Source organism: Melospiza melodia, chromosome 4 (assembly GCF_035770615.1).
Source record: "Melospiza melodia melodia isolate bMelMel2 chromosome 4, bMelMel2.pri, whole genome shotgun sequence".
NCBI lineage: Eukaryota > Metazoa > Chordata > Aves > Passeriformes > Passerellidae > Melospiza > Melospiza melodia.
The window spans coordinates 71,026,474-71,044,393 of record NC_086197.1 but is presented as its reverse complement, the minus strand read 5'-3'; positions in this window follow the sequence as shown (position 1 = coordinate 71,044,393).

Below are 17,920 nucleotides of genomic sequence, written 5' to 3'. Positions count from 1 at the left end.
TCAACAAAGACAGCAACCTAATTACATTTAACATTGTACCTGAATCTGCATGTTGTGGAAAGAGGGAGAGCAGTCAGGATCACACACTGGTGGACTGCTGACAGAAGAAGACATCAGAATGCAGCAGAAAACTGGGATTGATGAGCTGGATTGTCATCAAGGAGGACATGAAATGGGTCAGTCTGCAGAGACACAGGACTTTGCTGGTTGGGTTAGCATGTGCCTTCATCTAAGAAGGGATCTTCTCAGCCCATTAAACTGCTGAGTGCAGAGCACTTCCTCACTTCAGTTTCAGTAGATACCCCTTCTGCATGTTGGCTGTGTCACAATGAGACTCAGGTGTAAAATTTTCTCCATAGTGTGGTCTCTGTGGGGTGCATGAGTTAGGAGAAATCTGTTTCACATTTTACCAGGTGTGCTGCCTCTGTGAGAAGCTGCCAGAAGCACGGAGCCAATGCCAGGGCTCCAAGACAGACCAGCCACTGGCCAAGGCTGAGCCCATCAGTGACAGTGGAAGGATTTCTGGGGTAACAGATTTAGGAAGAGGGAAAAGTCTCTCTTGAGGAGCAGACAGAGAAGAGTGAGAATATGTGAGAGCCACAGCTCTGCAGGCACCAAGGTCAGTGAGCAGGCAGGGGGAGGAGGTGCTGCAGGTGCCTGTGCAGAGATTCCCCTGCAGCCATGGTGAGACAGGCTGTCCCACTGCAGCCCATGGAAGTGCACAGTGGAGCAGAGATCCACTGGCAGCCCACAGAACATCCCAGGCCAGAGCAGGTGAATGCCTCAAGGAGGCTGTGACCCCAGGAGAAGCTCATGCTGGAGCAGGGCTCTTACAGTACCTGTGGAGACAGGAGTGCCCACTGGAACAGGTTTCCTGGCAGGAATTGTGACCCTGCAGGGGATCTATGTGGGAATAGTCTGTTCCTGAAGGACTGCAGTCTGTGGAAGGGATGCATGCTGCAGCCTTTAGGAAGGACTCACCTTAGAGGAGCTCATGGAGCACTGTCTCATGTGGGGAGGACTCCACACTGGAGCAGGGAAGAAGGTGAGCAGTCTTGGCCCTGAGGTGGATGGAGTGGCAGGGACAGAGTGTGATGAATGGACCATCGTTCCCCATTCCCCATCTCCCTGTGCTGCCTGCAAGGAGGTGCAAAACTGGGGAGTGAAGTTAAGGCCAGGAAGAAGAAAAGTATAAGGAGAAGGTGATTTTAGCTTTGGTTTTATTTCCCATTATCCTACTCTGACCTGGCTGGTAATAAAGTAAACTGATTTCCCCCAAATTGAGTCTGTGTTGCCTGTGACAGTAACAGGTGAGTGATCTCTCCATGTCCTTGCTTGACCCACCACTTTTCCTTATATTTTCTCTCCCTTGCCCAGCTGAGGAAGGGGAATTATAGAGTAGCTCTGTGGGGCAGCTGGCATCCAGCATCAGCCCACCAGACTCCATTAGAAATGGCATTGTCAGGGTGAATGGCACAGTACACACTACTGATGTTGCAGACCAGAGAATAAACATTGCTTAGTGACTCTTTTGTTAAGTAAATGTTGTTTCTTTTAAACATTTAAGCCCTCCCCAGCCCCATGTTTCACATCTGCTGGAAAGATCTGATTAGGTTCTTAGCCAAGTCACCCAAATGCTCTGAGCTTGTCCTTGCTGACCATTTGCTTCAAAAGGATCTCGTCTGGCCAGAGTGGATGCTTGTAGCTGACAGAATATTCTAGACACTATCTCTAACTAAAGGAGAGAAACAGGCACTTCCACAGTGCGGCTGTCCCCATCCTAAACAAACAAAAAACAACAAACAGAGCATTCGCTCCAGCTGCAGGCTCCTCTGATGAGAGAGGGAACACGTGGCAGCCAGCATCAATTTAACTCATTGCCTAACAAGTGAGATGGGACCCACTGTCTCCTGATGGCAGCCACTCTTGTCCCTTTCCTTTCCCCAGGAACAGTCAGTAGGGATACAGCTGCTTTCTTGGTACAGGGAGGTGCCAGATCTAACCTGGAACAGGACACGGAGCTGTGGAGAGCCCTGCCCACAGCCATTCCTGAGGCTGCAGCTGGAAGGGGCTCCCCTGGCTCTGATACCTACCCATCCATTCACATGGCTTTTGAGTACCATGAGGTACCTCCTCCTCCCTCAATGACTGAACATGTTGCTTTTCCTGTGTTCACAGCTCTTGCATCTGCTGATGACCTGCTGCAGGTTTCTCTTCTGCGCAGCACAGTGTCCTAATTATTATATCCCAGTTATTGTATTAATCCTAATGCAGCCTGAATACATCCCACTGAAATCAGGAATGGTCAGTGAAAGTGTTGAGTAAAATTTGCAAAGGGCAATTTCCCTGCAGTTTGTTTGTATTTTGTTTGCTTGATTTTAATTTAAAGGTACCACAGTTACACCCACCAGATAGATAGCTCCAGGGTCTTGACCTAAATCTGGGAAGGAAGACCCCTGCTTGGGCTTTGCTCTATTTTCCAGATTTCAGTAGAGCTTGTCAGCCTAATTACAGTTTTGAACATACCATCACCATCATAGAAAGTGATGTGAGTATTTGCTAATATGGGCATTTAAACCTTTGATCTTCAGATATGCAACTCAGTGACAATCCTTCCTGTGCACATCCTGGCTGGTCACTTGCTGGCCATCAATGTTGACTTTCTGCCTAGAGAGACAGGTTTAGAAGCAAATGTTTCTCATAATTTTTCTAGACAATATTCCAAAGGTTACAGAAAACTTGGAAGAGTTTGAAGAAAAGCCTTTTGAAACACAGACATGAAAATGAAGCTCTGTTTACCTATGCTGTGTGGCAGACATCTCTCTCATCTTGGGGGTAGATTGCTGGTAGTAAAACCACGTGAATTTTCATGCAAAGTCCCTGGAAAATGCTCACACATTGACTTTATGTGCATGTAGATTGAACACGGCATGGAGATGCTTTTGTTCCCCAGTATTCAAAGCATTTTGTTAGAAGAGAAGTGGGAAAATAAATGTCTGGGAGAAATAAGCAGATGTTTGCTGTTAAAGATCAGCATGTTATACAATCGAGTTTACAATAACTGCTTTTAAATATAAACTAACTTCTGACCAATGTTTTTTCAATGTACTGTGAAATCTGCATGTCATTCCTTTTGTCATTTGCAAGTAAACACCCACTGGAGTGTTTTATAGTTTGTAAAATATGAAAAGGGCTTTGTTCATAAGAGGCTCCTTTGATTTACTGTAAGATGAAAACCTATGTGCCAGAAGTTTTTGGTTCTCTTAATCAGAACTGAGCAAACTTTTCTTCATCTTGACCGCTCTGATCTCATTGCCTAAACATACCAGCAAATAGCTAACAATTGTGGTGGCTTTTTTTCTTCTTTTAACATAGCTTTCCTTCCCTCTGGACAGGGCAGATGTTGGAGACTGGCTTCAGCAGCCAGGAAAGGCATCTTTATCTCCTGACAGGCCTACAGAGCTACAGAACCCACAAAAACAACAATAATGAGGAAGCTTTCAAAAGTAAACAGACCAAATGGGTGCATCTTCCTTTTCCCAGTGCCTCTGTGCCAGGTCCTAATGCTTAGCCAGTGTGCTGAATCAACAGCTGCAGCTATAAAAAGCTATGTTAGGTTTGCTAAGGTGGACAAACCCCCCTCCCCTCCAATTGCTGTCGAAAAGGTCAAACAAGTATGAAAGATAGGTATCCCTTCAAGGAAGATTTCACATATTCCTGAAGTAAATGGTCCAGCATTGAGGGAGGTATCCAGTATCTGAGGGAATTAACCATGCTGAAGGTGATCTATAATAACCTGCATGACAACCAGCACCCAACGACCCAGATGAAATCTGAGGCACGTGGCCTGTGTGGTAGAAGTTGTACAAAATGCACCAATGGCATCACCCCCACTCTGGTGAAAACATCTGGACTCTGGTGATAACATCTGGACAGACATGGTGGCACCAACTGCAGATGAACAGGCCAGACAACTTTTAGAGTGCGAGGATTATCTCACTTCCCACATGGGGCTGTGTCTCAGCTGTGGACAGGCTGACCAAAAAATGTCTGAGCAAGCTGAGGAACGTGGGTCATCCTCTCACACTCCTACCAAGGCCTCAGCTTTGAAGAGTCAGCCTTGTCTGTTCATGAGAAAGGGTGCCAGTGCTGCAGACCAGGTATGATCCTGTGGCTCTTCCTGTGGGACCATGAGAAAGTGGGATGGTAAACCTACCTGGAGACTGGAAACAGACACAGGAACTGAAAGGAAAATAACAGTCCAAAAGCATCCATCCAGGAAAATTACTGCTCCAGTGTCTGTTGAGTGGAGAAAAGAGCTGATTGTACCTTTGAGCCCAACAAAGAGGCTTCTTTGTCTATTTTGCTGCTACAAATATTGAGTAATGAAGACCAGGAATAGAGGGGCCTTTCCTCCTTTGGCCAGGTGGAGGAAAGGGACAGCTGGGTTTACTGGACTGTGGGGTTCACATGGCCTGCCTCATCAGCCCCACAGGAGTATAAAGCTCTAGCAGACATCTGCAAGCAGTGTACCCTGGTGCCATCAGACTACAAAGGGGTAGAATCCATCTGCAGTTCTTGAGTGACAGGAAGATCCCCAAAACTGCCTGGCTTGTAGGCTGAGGCAAGTTTAACTGGGAATGAATGGTAAAAGCATCCTACTCTGACTGGTGTGGAGTCTCTGTGGATCATTGGCATAGACTGCTTCAAGGGAGAGTACTTCAAAGACCCAAGAGAGTACCAGCGGGTGCACAGTATGATGCCTTGAGAACAGAAAAGATTAAACATCTGTCTAGCTGTCTAAACAACAGACCTTGCCTGGTCTCACAGATGCTCTGTCTGTGGTTTGGTTGCTGTGTTTAAAGAAGAGCAGATTCCCACTGCTACCATGACAATGCATGGGCAGCAATGCTGCACCAGTGGAGATTCCCTGGTTTCCACGTTGATCTGGTGGCTGGACAGCCCCGCAGTGATCAGCAGGACCTGCTCCCCCCTTGGCCTTCTCACCACACAGCCAGTGCAGAAGTCTGAGGGAGTGGAGACTAACAGTGGACAATGGTGGCCTGAGTGGTCACGCTGTGGTGAGGGCTGCCAAACCAGACAAGCTGGAAATCCAAAATGAGCTGGAGCTAAAGGCTGCCAAATGACACACAACCATTCATATTGCCAGTGAGTTCTTCTTATCCCTCTGGCAGCAGAGAGCAGTTTGCATTCAGCTGTGGGGGTATGGAGTACACCTGGAATGGACAGCCCCAGGGTGGAAACCCAGCCCTACCATTTGTTAGTGGGTCTGTTCCGGGTGAAGCAGACACAAACAATTTGCATCAAGCTGCAGGAGCTCCTTTGGCTGGTTATTAGCTGTGCATTAGCCACAGCTGGGCCAGGTGGCACTTTGCAAGGAATGGTCAGGAAACAGCTGGCAGGGCCCATATTGAGCAGGAGTCAGGGACAATCAAGTAAAAGTTTTAGTATTTTCTGGGGCTGAATAATTGGTATAGATTGGAAGGGGTAGGGGAGATATGGAATAAAAAACACCATGAACACCGTGTGCAAAGCTTTCTTCTTCACAGAGACAATCTTTTCACCCAGTTTTTTAGCAAAGCTGCATTTTGCATGATGTTCTACTGGATTTGAGTCTAAAAAGGGGAGATAAAAATATTTTACTTTATGTTCTGTGACAAGATGACTGAAAAAGTGATTTAAGAGGGTATGATAAACATATGTTTATCATATGTACTTATGAGCAGAAGAGACTTCTCACCCTAGAGGAGGAGCTAAATTACAGGAGAAATTCCCAGGGACCTGGAGGAAATTTGGAGCTCCTGCTCTTTTTTTAAGCATTATTCTCAGGAGTCTTCAGACAGACACAAAAAGGGGTGGTAAAAGATGAATTATGTGCTGGAAAAATAGCTGGGTCTTAAAAGGAGTTTATGTGTGGCTCAGCAGGACTTTGGGTTAGATCATTCCCTCAGAACCTGCTGGGTGTTGCAGTCTGGCACTAAACAGTTCTGGTGTATGACTACAGCCATGAACAAAGCTAAGCTTTGATCTAAACATCTAAGATGTCCATCACTCTGAAGAAGAGCTACAGTAGTTAGCATGCTGGCTAGCAAACATGAGACTCCTCACTACTTAGGGTTTGGAGATGTCATTTCATCCCTATAGGGTAAAAAGCCATTTCTTTCAGATGAGATGCCAGATCTGCTTAACCCTGTGGTTTCCAAATAAATGCTTGCTGCTGTCTTTCCTCATCATTATAAAATGTGATGGTTAGAGATCTGCAAAGAGAGGTAATTTCAGTAATACCAGTAATTTCATGAAACAACGATACAGCAAAAATGTGTGTGGGCTTCACTGGGAGGAGACAGTCCCGGGGCTTGCTTACCTTTCCCAATCCAAGTTCTGTATTTTATGTGAAACACTCATTGGATAGGAGTCCTCAGAAAAGCCACAGGAAAAGGCATCCACAGGTGTCTGTGCTAAGCATTGAGCTGGAAATCAGCTGCCCCGCAGAAAGCATGAACACTCTGCAGCTGGGGTGGCTGCAAGCCTCAGAGCTCGCTGCATGCAGGCAAAGCACATTAAAACAATCCAATCATTTACCTGGGGTTCAGTAAAGCATCTCCCTTCATCTTTCTGATGCCCTGAGGTAATCAGTTTTAGGCTCAGGAGGGAATACATAAAGTTTCATGGATTCCCTGAGTTAGGACTAGGCCAAGCACGTTGTCACTCTTGAGTGCCAAGCATCCTGTTCACCTCACAGACGACATTATAATTCTGCGATGCATTTAACTTTTAGTGCCAAATTTAGGTGCTTGGTGAACTCCCTTCTAAGCAGCTGAAATGGAGGGTCTTGTCCCACAGTCTCTGGTCCCAGGACTGTTTGTATGGCCCTGAGCAGCCAGCAGCACCTGCTCCATGTGCTGTGCCACCCCTGCACTGCCTGGGCACTCCCACCCTCCTCTGCCCTTCTGGACTTTCTGTGCTTTGGCTGGACCTGAGGGCTCTGTGCAGCTGCGAAGAGCTGGACTGCTTTGCCAGTGCTGCTGAGAGGGAGCCTGAGTGCTGCAGGAGACTTGCAGGCATAGGAATGGAGTGGCACACCAGTCTGAAGCTGACAATGACTGTGTTTGTGCAGTCACTTAAAAAGCCCACCCAAATAATTTGAGAGCTAAAAATGAATGTTTCTGAGCACTTTCATAGCCACAGAACAATTTTAGCATCTTGTTGATTGCATATTTTGCAGAAACATTTGCTTTTGGCTCAGGGAAGTGCAACCACAGAATGCAGTGCTCATTATTGACATTACAGTCCTGCTGTCTAGGGTGCCTTATTTCAGGAGAGAGATGCTTCTCAAAACAGTTTTCAGTTAAATCCTGGCCTTCCAGCTACCTAGTGTCTTCATGGCTGTCTGCACACAGGATGTCACAGTCTTTAAAGATTTTCACTTTCAAGAACTGAAAGGACAAGTCTAAATCAATAGTTACCTACATTTTACAGATGGAGGTTTATTACTTTCATTGCTTAAGCGCACTATCCCAGTTTTCATGACAGCAGAGAGCTCAACCCAGGGCTCTTCAGTTCAGTGCCATGACCACAGATATCCTGTTCTTATGAAAATTCCAGTGTGTGGCAAAGTCAACATGTTTATGATAATATGGCTTGATTTTGCTCTAATGGACTCCATTCAGTGCATTATTATGGTGAATATTCCCTTATTTCAGGGAAAACTTAAGCTTAAAATCTATGCTGCTTCTTTTTATCAAGGTTTTTTAGAACAACAAGGGAAGGGGATGGAGTTTAAATTATATAGGTTAGACTCATCTGGCAAAGTTTGATATACACACCTTCTGTCTGTGAAAGATGCCTTAAAACTAGTTAATAACAGCACAAGCTGTGTTTATAAGGTGCCCTATAAGAATTTTGCTTAAAGGTAGAATTTTTTTTTATCTTGGAAATTCTACATAAGTTTATGTAAAAACACCTTTGACTTCAGGAATTCTGTCATTAAGACAGTCATATTATTTGCTTATTTTGGTTTGTTTGTGGGGTGGTTTTTTTACCAGTTATAAGAAAAGGATGTTCTGAGTGAGGATTGAAATAGCTACAAGTCTTCCTTACTCCTCCAAAGCACTCAAAGGAGACAGATTATTGTGTAGTCAGACCTGCTCTGTGAGCTTGACTTGACTGATTCAACTTGAAAACAATAATGCACACAAACAAGAATCTGAACTCCTTCCCTTAGGGTTTCCTGCCCTGGTCTCTTGCTTGAAGAGACAATTCACATTTCTCATCTCTCTTAAAACAAATTAGACCCACATGCCAGCGTGACTTAATGATTATGTAGTAATTATCATGGATATTTATGCAAGTTTTCAATAGATAGGCTTGGGACGACTCATCAGAAGGATTTTATGCTCCTGTGAAGTTTTGTCCTCCCTCCTGCTTAAAAACGTCATTTAGTTGCTACTGAAATGGTTTCTGCTCAGCTTGAATTTAATCAGGATTTTTGTGCTATCTGCAATTTTTTTCTTACTGCAAATGAGAATTTTAGGTGCCTTTTAATTAATGTTTGACTAACTTATCTATTTGCATGGGTTAAATCTGCATTTTGTGTGAAAGTTGCAGACTTCATCTTTGTGTGTCTAAATGTGGGTGTTAAGTCATAGAAATGAGATTTGAATTAAAAAAGAGAGTAAATGAGAGCTAAATAGGAAGGTGCTGCCACTGCTGCGTTCTCCATGCTACGATTAAAAAAATTTATCTGCCTATTTTGTTCACTTCAGTCTTTCTGACAAGGTCACTGTTTATTTTGCTGGTTTTGTTTGTTTGTTTTTCTCTTTTTAAGATGCAAGTCCACTTTTTCATCTTCTAAATCCAGTTCTGGTGTCTCTTCAAATGAGCAAACTTTTTAAAAGGCTTCAGATCGCTTTGCCATTTTTTTTTTTTTGCATTAAATATCAGTTTTCCTAATCCAGCTCAGCTCTGTTTTGATATATCAACCAAAATTCTGGGATTACTTACTTTCCTCACTGACAATAAAAAGGAACTTTTTGTTTTAGCTTGTGATTCCCTTGTAACTTTGGAGTGTGTATGAAAGCTCATCTCTGCTTTTGCACAGTGGAGAAGTTTCTTTGGTAATTTTTAACCTTTAACAGACTTTGTCTGCTACATACCTGTTAATCACACGTGTATGTCTGTCTTGCTCTTTAGTGTTGTCACAGGGTACTGCTACATTACTGGCCCTGCATTTCTTTTTTTCTCAAACAGTCTTTTTTCAGTCAGGTATTCGTGGCACAGCTTACACCCAAAGCATCCAGGACTAGGTGCCATGTGGCGAGCCCTTTCTCTCCTAGCTGGGCTGAGGAGAGCTCTACACTTGAATTCATGCCTGTAGCCATTTCATATGAGAAATGAAGATTTCACATGCTTGATTGCAGCACAAGAAGCCTAAACTGACTCCTTCCAAAGGCTGAAAGCATGGGGTCCAGCTCTTGCCCTATTGAACTAGTCTGTGGCAAGTTTTCAACAGAACTACCTTTGGTTAGTCCTATTTTATTTTTTTTTACTCATCTACCCTGCTTTCTTTCTCAATTTCCTTCATTTTCTCACATGTGTTTTTTACTTTCCCATGCTTGCTTTGTGTGTCCTCATGTACCTTTAACCTCTCTTATTTTCTCCTTCTCCCTTGTCCCATTCAATTACATTCTCTCTCCTCTGTCTCATTCTTTCCTTCCTTGCTCCTTGCTGCTCCCCCATGTTATTCTGGTTTCCATACCCCCACACCTACTCCCTTCAGCCTGCTCTGCTGCTGTAGTTGGCAGCTGATCTCTGTCAGGCAGCCCAGACAAAACTGAAGATGGATTTCTTGGGGTTTTTGTTTGTTTGTTTGTTTGTTTGTTTGTTTGTTTTTTCTTTTTTCTTTTAAACCAGCTGGACTAATAATGATTGCAGCTTGTCACACACTCTCAGTGGGAAATGTTTTGTGAGCAAATCTTGGTCAATCATAATCTGGCACTGTAATAAGGACCTTTTCTGGTCCAGGGGCACTAAATAAATTGGCCTTACATCTTTGCTTTCAAACTGTATTTGAGCTGGGTTTTGTAATTGCCATTTACATGCCAGAGGGATTGCGTAGGGGTGCTACTCAGATCAAAGTTTCATTCATCTGGCCTCGGTGTATTAGCTGCAATTAGTAATGTAATTTTAGGAGACAATGCCACATTTGTGGGATGAACTGAAACTACAGCAGCACTTCAGCAAAAAAAGCAATGTTGATGCAGTCTGTTTCTCTTCCAGTAGCAGAGACTAATTGCAGTGGGAGTATTTATATTACACACACAAAATCCCCTGACATATTTCCAAACTAGCATGAAATACTAACTGAAACTGCAGGTAATTCAGAGCTGTGCCTCTCACCAGATGGGAAGGAAGCACTGCAAGAAGAGGACATTTGTTTTGTGTGTTACATGGGGGCATAAGAGATAAGTGGCCACGAGTCAGAGAGAGGGGCAGGAGGATTTGGGTTGTATTTCAGGTTCCTGTCTGTTTTCTCACCAATTAGTTGCCACCTTTCCCCTTCAAAGAACAATCCTGCTTGGACCTTGTTTTTGATTCTGAAGAGAAAAAAACCAACAAGACAGCAACCTTTCATGTCACCTACTCTTTAAAAAAAATTAGATGCTATGCATTTTGGTAGGCAATTGTTTTGGCTGTACTCTGTCTTCTTGGTCTTGTCTCTATCCACTGTAATTCTTTCCTGCTCTGCCCTTGTGTACAGCAGAGAAGATGGTAGCAGACAGACCCCGAGAAAGCTACAGATCCAATGGTTACAGCCTTTGCAAAGTATGGCTGCATCTGAAGAAGGTCATTAGTGGGGAGATCATGAGTACTACAGAGCATGGCAATTGTGCTTTAAACTTGCAATACTCTTTATTAATGCAAAGGTATCCAATAAAACTTGTCTTTTTGATATGCACATTCAAGGGCCTACATTGTTTCAAATTCTAGACATCCTCATACTCTGCTATGGAAAAAAGCATTTTGGGTTGATCACTGCAGGTGATACCTGCTCATCCCAAGAATTGAGCTCAAGCGAGATTTATCTTTACAAAAACAAAACAGATCCAAGGGAATTGTTCTTGTTGGACTTGTCTGACACAGATGTTTTTTTCAGTTGTCCCAAACTCATCTCCATGTGATATGTGGAACTACCACATGGACTTAGGTACCTATCTGAGGTCTTATTACAAATCCCAGACATATGTGTCAGTATGTGGCCTTCAATGATGGCCATTACAGAAACATAATTTAGGTTGGGAGTCACCTCAGATTACCTGGTCCAAACCTCTGCTCCAGCTGGGAATTGCATCAGGCCACAGATGTTGTGTCTGGGCAAGTGTGAACACCTGCAAGGATCAAGATTCCATACCCTCCCTCAGCATTTGATACAGTGTTCCACCATATCCAGGATAAATCCCTTTTTCCCCTTCTTACTGTATTGGATTATCTCTTGTTGTGTTTTATGTCTGCTGCTTCTTTTGGTATTACTGTGCACCTGATGGAAGAGTATGGTCCCTTCTTCTCTACGACTTCCATTTAGGTGCACCCATTGTTATGGCAGCAAAGAAGGAAAAATAAAAGCAAGTAAGGAAGGGAAAAATCTGGGTGTTACTTAAACCTGGTAATGGGACGCACTGCTAAAGCAGGGAGAGTACCAATGACTGTGGAAAGCCCTACAGAGGGGCTCAGGTCACAGATGGATGGCTCCTCTCCTTCTAAAGGACCAGCATGAGAAGGCAATGGATCGCTTGCTATATAACCCCGGTTTAAAGAGATTTAACTGGAGTTAGATAGGAAGAGGGAAGGGACATCTTCACTGCAAACTAATTCTTAAAATAGGTGGATCGGTTAGTGCAAATATAAATAGTGCTTGTGGAGTGGACTTCTGCTCTCCTTTGAGTGCACTAAACATAATGTAAAGGTGAAACTATATTGAACTGGTGTTCTTCCCTATATCTGGAATAAAATATGGAAAGAAGAAGAGGAACTAAGGAAAATTATTATTACCAAAAATCAGGTTCCCTGAGCAGAAAAATTAGAATTTGTTATCTTTTCTGCACAGAGACATCACTCTTAGAGTGTTAATCACAGTACTGTTTTAATCTACTTATTGTTTTGGGATTTATAGTTCTAGTTACAGGGTTTTTAATTCAAAAATATGACATTCTGTTTTGAAAAATGTCTCTCATGATTGTCAATTACTGCTCAATTATGAACCTTTTCCTTCTGTGAAGGTCCATTGGTGGTAGAGGTATTTATGTAAGCCAAGCAATTTGGAACTAGCTCAGGGTCTGCAGTAAAATGCTCAGCCAAATGGTGTTGATTTGTAAATGGAATCTTCCTTTTTTTTTTTTTTTTTAATATATTTTTAAATGGGTAAATCACAATGGTGGCTGAGAAACCTTTGTTGTTCCCTTTCCTCCCATCAGCAGCACTCATATCCAGGCTGAATAAATCCTTTAACGGCATTCTTTGCTCGGGGTTGTTTGATGTGGTTCCAACAGCTTCAAACACAGGAGGAATCCAAAGTTGAAAAGGCTGAAACTCCACCATCGTGGGAGTCCAGAGTGGCAGTGGGGCAGCTTGGCAGTGCCTTGTAGTACCAAAGATGCACACACACACAGTCCTTCAGCTCTGCTTCTCCTTGCAACACTCTTGGAGCATCTTTCCTAGGGGTTGGTGGCAGGGTGCAGGGAGCATTGGGAGCTCAATGGCACAGGCTACCTGCTTGCTGGAGGGCAGCTGCTGGGAGGAAGGAGAGTGACACGTGTGCCCTGGCTGTGCTGCAGTGAGTCTTTCTGTGGCACCACGGTCCCTGCTCACTGTGTTGCACCAATGAGCCCATCTGGGAGAAGGTGGGGAAGGAGAAGGTGACAGCCAAGACTCAGGAAGCAGGGTCACGTTGTCACTGTTGTGTCCATGAGACCCTTTCCTCAAGTGGTGTCTTGGGGATGTATGTCTCCTGTGGGTTTTGTTGTTGGGAGTTGGTTCCCAGTGTTGCTAAGCCCAGTGGTTGGTAGCCTGGTGGCTGTGAACGGGCTCTGCCTGTTCAGAGGCTGCAGCCAAGGAATGGATGGACAACTGGAGCGGGAAAGGCTGGAGGAAAGGCAGCCTGGTGATCATGAGCACCTTTCCTGGACAGAAAGTGATACCTCTGTGTAGCACAGGTCATTTGTGAGTGCAGCATCCCCCCCTGCAGCAGCAGGTCCTGGGGAGTGCAGCTTGGGGGGCAAACAGATGGCTGCGTGCTCCAGCCTCAGTCCATCACCTTTTTCCAAGACCTAGGCTGGCTGCAGCACACCAATATTCCCTCAAACCAAGGCTTTGTCTCTGATGCTTGTACAAATGAAAAAATTCATTTTAACAATACAATTTCCAAGTAAGAAACCTCAAATAATTAGAGGAAACCACCCCAGGGGTATATAATATCTGGTTAAAGACCTTGCTGAAAACTGAACAGATTATGTTGTTACATGTGGTTAAACTGGGCCACTAATATTAAGACTGTTCAAAACACAAAATAAATTTTCTTCCATCTGAGCTTGTGGTTCAGTGTTCACACATTCTAGGTTCCAGTTAAATGATTTACTGTACTGCTTAATGCCTTTCAGCTGTCACTCGCACAAAACCATCCCTTGAATGATCTGCCAGCAAATAAAGGCAACACTTGTCCAAGGTGGACTTGGGCCAGGACTAAAAAGCCCAGTGTGCCAAGATAGACAGGAGCAATCACATTTGCCCCTGTGACCCACACTTGGCACTCAGAAGAGTGAAGGCATCACAGCTGTGACTGAATCTGTGAAAACACATCATCTGAAATACACGGAGACATTCATTCTGCTTTTGTTGGGCTTTTGTGAGCAGTTGCCTTTATGAAGGCTTGTATCAAAGCATGCTGTAGTTCTGTGCCCTCATGAGCTCTTCTCTGTTCCTGTTCTTTAAATGGTGTGAATTTTTGAAGTGTTTCTCAAAACTCCTTCACAATAGCTTTTTTAATTTCTAATTCTCATGTAGCAACAAGCTGAGGAGAGACAGTTGCCATGGGACAGTGAAAAATACACTTCAGGAGCAAGGAAGGAAATAAAAAAGCCACTGCTCTTCTCTAATTATACAGTTTAGGGTTTGAGTTGGCCTTGAGTTCCTTGCCTTATCCTTGACAAGCTGAAGTCGTGGTATATGACCAAATATCAGTGTATGAACAGCATCTTGCTGTGATTTCAGTTATTACTCAACTTCCTTCACCTCTGGAGTGAAATTGTAGATGCACTCAGAAATTAGGTACCTGCATAAGCTTTGGGGTTATTCACCACTTTATATGTTTAAGACCAGACCAAGATATTAGACCAAATCTAAGGTGACCACAGTTTGGAAGGAACCAAAACCTTGTTTTGTGACTTCTACAGGAAGACTGTAACTTATTTTTTAGCTACTAATTTATCTCTTAGAAGGTCCTGCTTTTAAGACCAGATGATGAAGAACCTGCTGCAGTCCCAGGTAAAACCTTACACTTACTTAATCCACTGTTAATAACAGCGGTGTACCCAGTCTGAAAATTCTCTAGAATGAATTTTTTTCAGGCCCAGGAGACATTTTTGTGACAAGGAGTTGGTTTTGCAAGTAGTGAAATGGCTGGGATACCCTTTGAAGATCTCATCCCTTCTGCTGATCTACCAGAGAGCTGGTAAAGCTTGCTTATTCAGTAGAAAACTTCTTGTTTTTTTCTGCTGAGGATAGTGTATGGGATGAAGAAAAAACCTCTCTTCTAGCAGCAGGGAGTGTTTTTAGCAGCCCAACCACTCCTCCTGAAATATGTTTGAAGTTTCTCACTGTGTCACACACTTTTCTATGATTCTGAATAGCTCTTGCAATTTTCTTCTGAATTCTCATAAATTTTCTGTGTTCTCTTGAAATATGGATACTGCAGTAGCAGTATGAAGCAGACTGTTTTTTTCTTGGAACTAGTCCTACACACCTTTAATAAAAAGATCTTTAATTTTGTTACAGAAAATTACATCAGCGTCCCTTCCTCTCCTGCCCTTTCCTGTGAGTTATGATTCAGTACTGCTTGAAGAGAGCCACTGTCAGCTTCTGATTATTGCTCCCCTCTGTACTTTGATGGGTAACTCAGCTGGGAGAGCTCTGCTAAACTGGGAAAAGCAGGCAGGATCAAACTGCTTGGGATGGCTCTGAGTTTGGGACAGTCTCCAGGGCTTGGCTAACACCACTGGCCCAGAACATGCTGAAAGTCAAATAATCCTCCACACATTCAGCAGAAGTTACTTCTGGGCTCCAAATACATCCTGTAAAAGAGCCAAGCTACATTGGTTCCATGTAGCTGTGTTTTCAGATCCAAAGCAGTGGGGCAGCAACTTTATAGCTGCACTCCAGTTTCATAGCAATATCATTTGTCTCTAGTGACTTCACAGATATGAAACAGCAGTGTTGTATCACTGGCTGTTTATAAGATAAGGAAACCTGAGTGGAGTGTTACACAACAGATAGGAAGGTGGCAGTAATAATGAAGTTATAATTACTGTTAATTGTTTGACAGGTTTTTAGAGTCTCCCCCCACACCCCCACCAATTTCAAAGGGACATTCACTGTCTTGATTTTTTGAGACCTTAATTGTTGTGCTGGGCATGACAGAAAAAGCATAGCTCCCAATTAGCCACTTTTTCCATGTAATTATTCCCTCTCTATTTTCTGGAATGCAGAAGGGAACACATACAAAAGGAATGTGTTTTGCTAGGAGAGGAAGCAGAGTTAGAAAGAAACACAGGATTCTGCATTCCTCTTTTGATCAAGATGTATTCAGCAGATCTTTTATTTTATCTTAAACTCTTCCAGAACAACCTTTGCTGTGGACAATAGAGGATTGCAGTGCAGTCAGAGCTGTTGCATGATGATATGTTGAATAATAAACTTTAAAAATGGACAGGAAATTCAATACCTAAACAACCTCATGGCACTTTTTGGGTACTTTCTGCACTTGACAGCTCACTTTTTTTATCTAAGTGTTCATGTCATTCATTTGCTGCAGAGACAACTGCTGTGTCTCGAGCAGAATAGACTCATCAGAGTGACCAAAACTTATTTCAGTCAAATACTAATCCTCAAGCTATTTTCTTATTGTCCTCTAAAAACCCAAGGAAATATCACATCCAAGGCGTTCTGCTGGCCTCATTGTTGCAGCTCCTCTTCCTTGTGGATGGTCCACAAGGTGCTCAAAAACATTGTAGTATTTCCAGGGACAAGTGCAGAGTTAAATGTGGTGTTACTGCAATATCAAATTATTGCTCTAAAAAGACCAGAAGTGATGTATCCTAAACAAATTAAATTCTTGGGGATCTCAGATACTTGGGGTATATTTAATTATTTGTTTGTTCATTTGTTATTTGATGTTAGTGTGTTTTAAGACAAACAAAAAAAAGGAAGCGCAGTAGAACAGGAAAACCGAAATTTGATTAAAGGCAGGGAAAGCTGAGGTTATTCAGCTTGGAGAAGATTCCAAGAAGACCTTATTGCAGCCTTTCCATGTATAGAGGGGGCTTATAATAAAGACAGCAATACTTTTTAACAAGTCCTATAGTGACAGAGGTAATGTTTTTTAAATTAAAGAGGGTAGGTTTAGAGTAGACATAGGGCAGAAATTATTGACTGTGTGGGTGGTGAGACACTGGAACAGGTTGCCCAGAGAAGTTGTAGACGCCCCATGCCTGGAAGTGCTCAAGGCCAGGCTGTATAGGGCTCTGAACAGCCTGGTCTAGTGAAAGGGGGGAGCTGGAACTAGATGGAAGTTAAGGTCCTTTCCAACCTAAACCACTATGTGGTTCTGCATTACTAGATCATTTATTGTAAAGATGTTCAGGAACAACTACCGAAACCCTCAGTGATCCCTCTTTCAGCTCCCTGGTGGCAATGAAGATGAACCTCCAGGGGGGCACTATGCACTCTTCTCCTGGTGTTGCTGTACATTTTCAAACAGCTAGAGGGGTCCTCTGGTGTTGGGGAAGCTCCTACTCTCACTGATCACAAGGAATAGAAATTCCAAACTCACCTCTCCCTAGAAATCCCTTACATCTCATTTTTAAGTGGATTGCTGTAAGTTGCGACATCTAAACCACTCAGGAACCCATAACTGTCAGACTAGGTTAACATTTCACCTGCCTTTCAAATCCAGTTGATTCCTTTTAGGAATAAGCCTTGGAGGTGGAACTATCACTGCTGAGTCAGTCTTACAAGGGATAAATACAGTGAAGCGGTACAATCAATTCCTTTATTGTTGCTGTAGCTGTAAAATGGGAAAAATCTTTATGCCTTTGCACAAAAAGAGTGGTTTAAAAAGCACCGAGTGGATTGTGCTGAACATTCATTTAACTTTTTTAACAGTGACACCATCTGGGAGATGTATACATTTGGCAGTCCCTCTCCAGATAGACCAAGGGAGAGGTGATACCCACAGTGGCCACCGAAGGGTGGAATTGTGCATGCTGAGAACAACCATGACCTTAATTAAATGCTCAGACTTTCAGCTGGATTGCCTAATTTGAAGAAAGCCAGAGTCCAGCACACAAGAAGCTCCCATAGCAGCCAAATTTGTCCAACAAAGTTTGGCAAATTGTAGTAGGAGGACTGGGGAAAATTCCAGCCCAGGGTCATGGCAGGCTCCATTTGGGCAAGGCTCCTGCAAGCTGGAGATGATGGATAGCACAGAAACTTGATGCACAAGGTATAAACACTGTGGGCCATCCTTTCCAAATACGGCCTGCTGGAGAATTTGGGGAATCCCACTGGTCCTTGCCTAGAAGTGAGGCTCACTACGATGTCTGGGCAGGAAGGATCAGTACAAGTGCAGCAC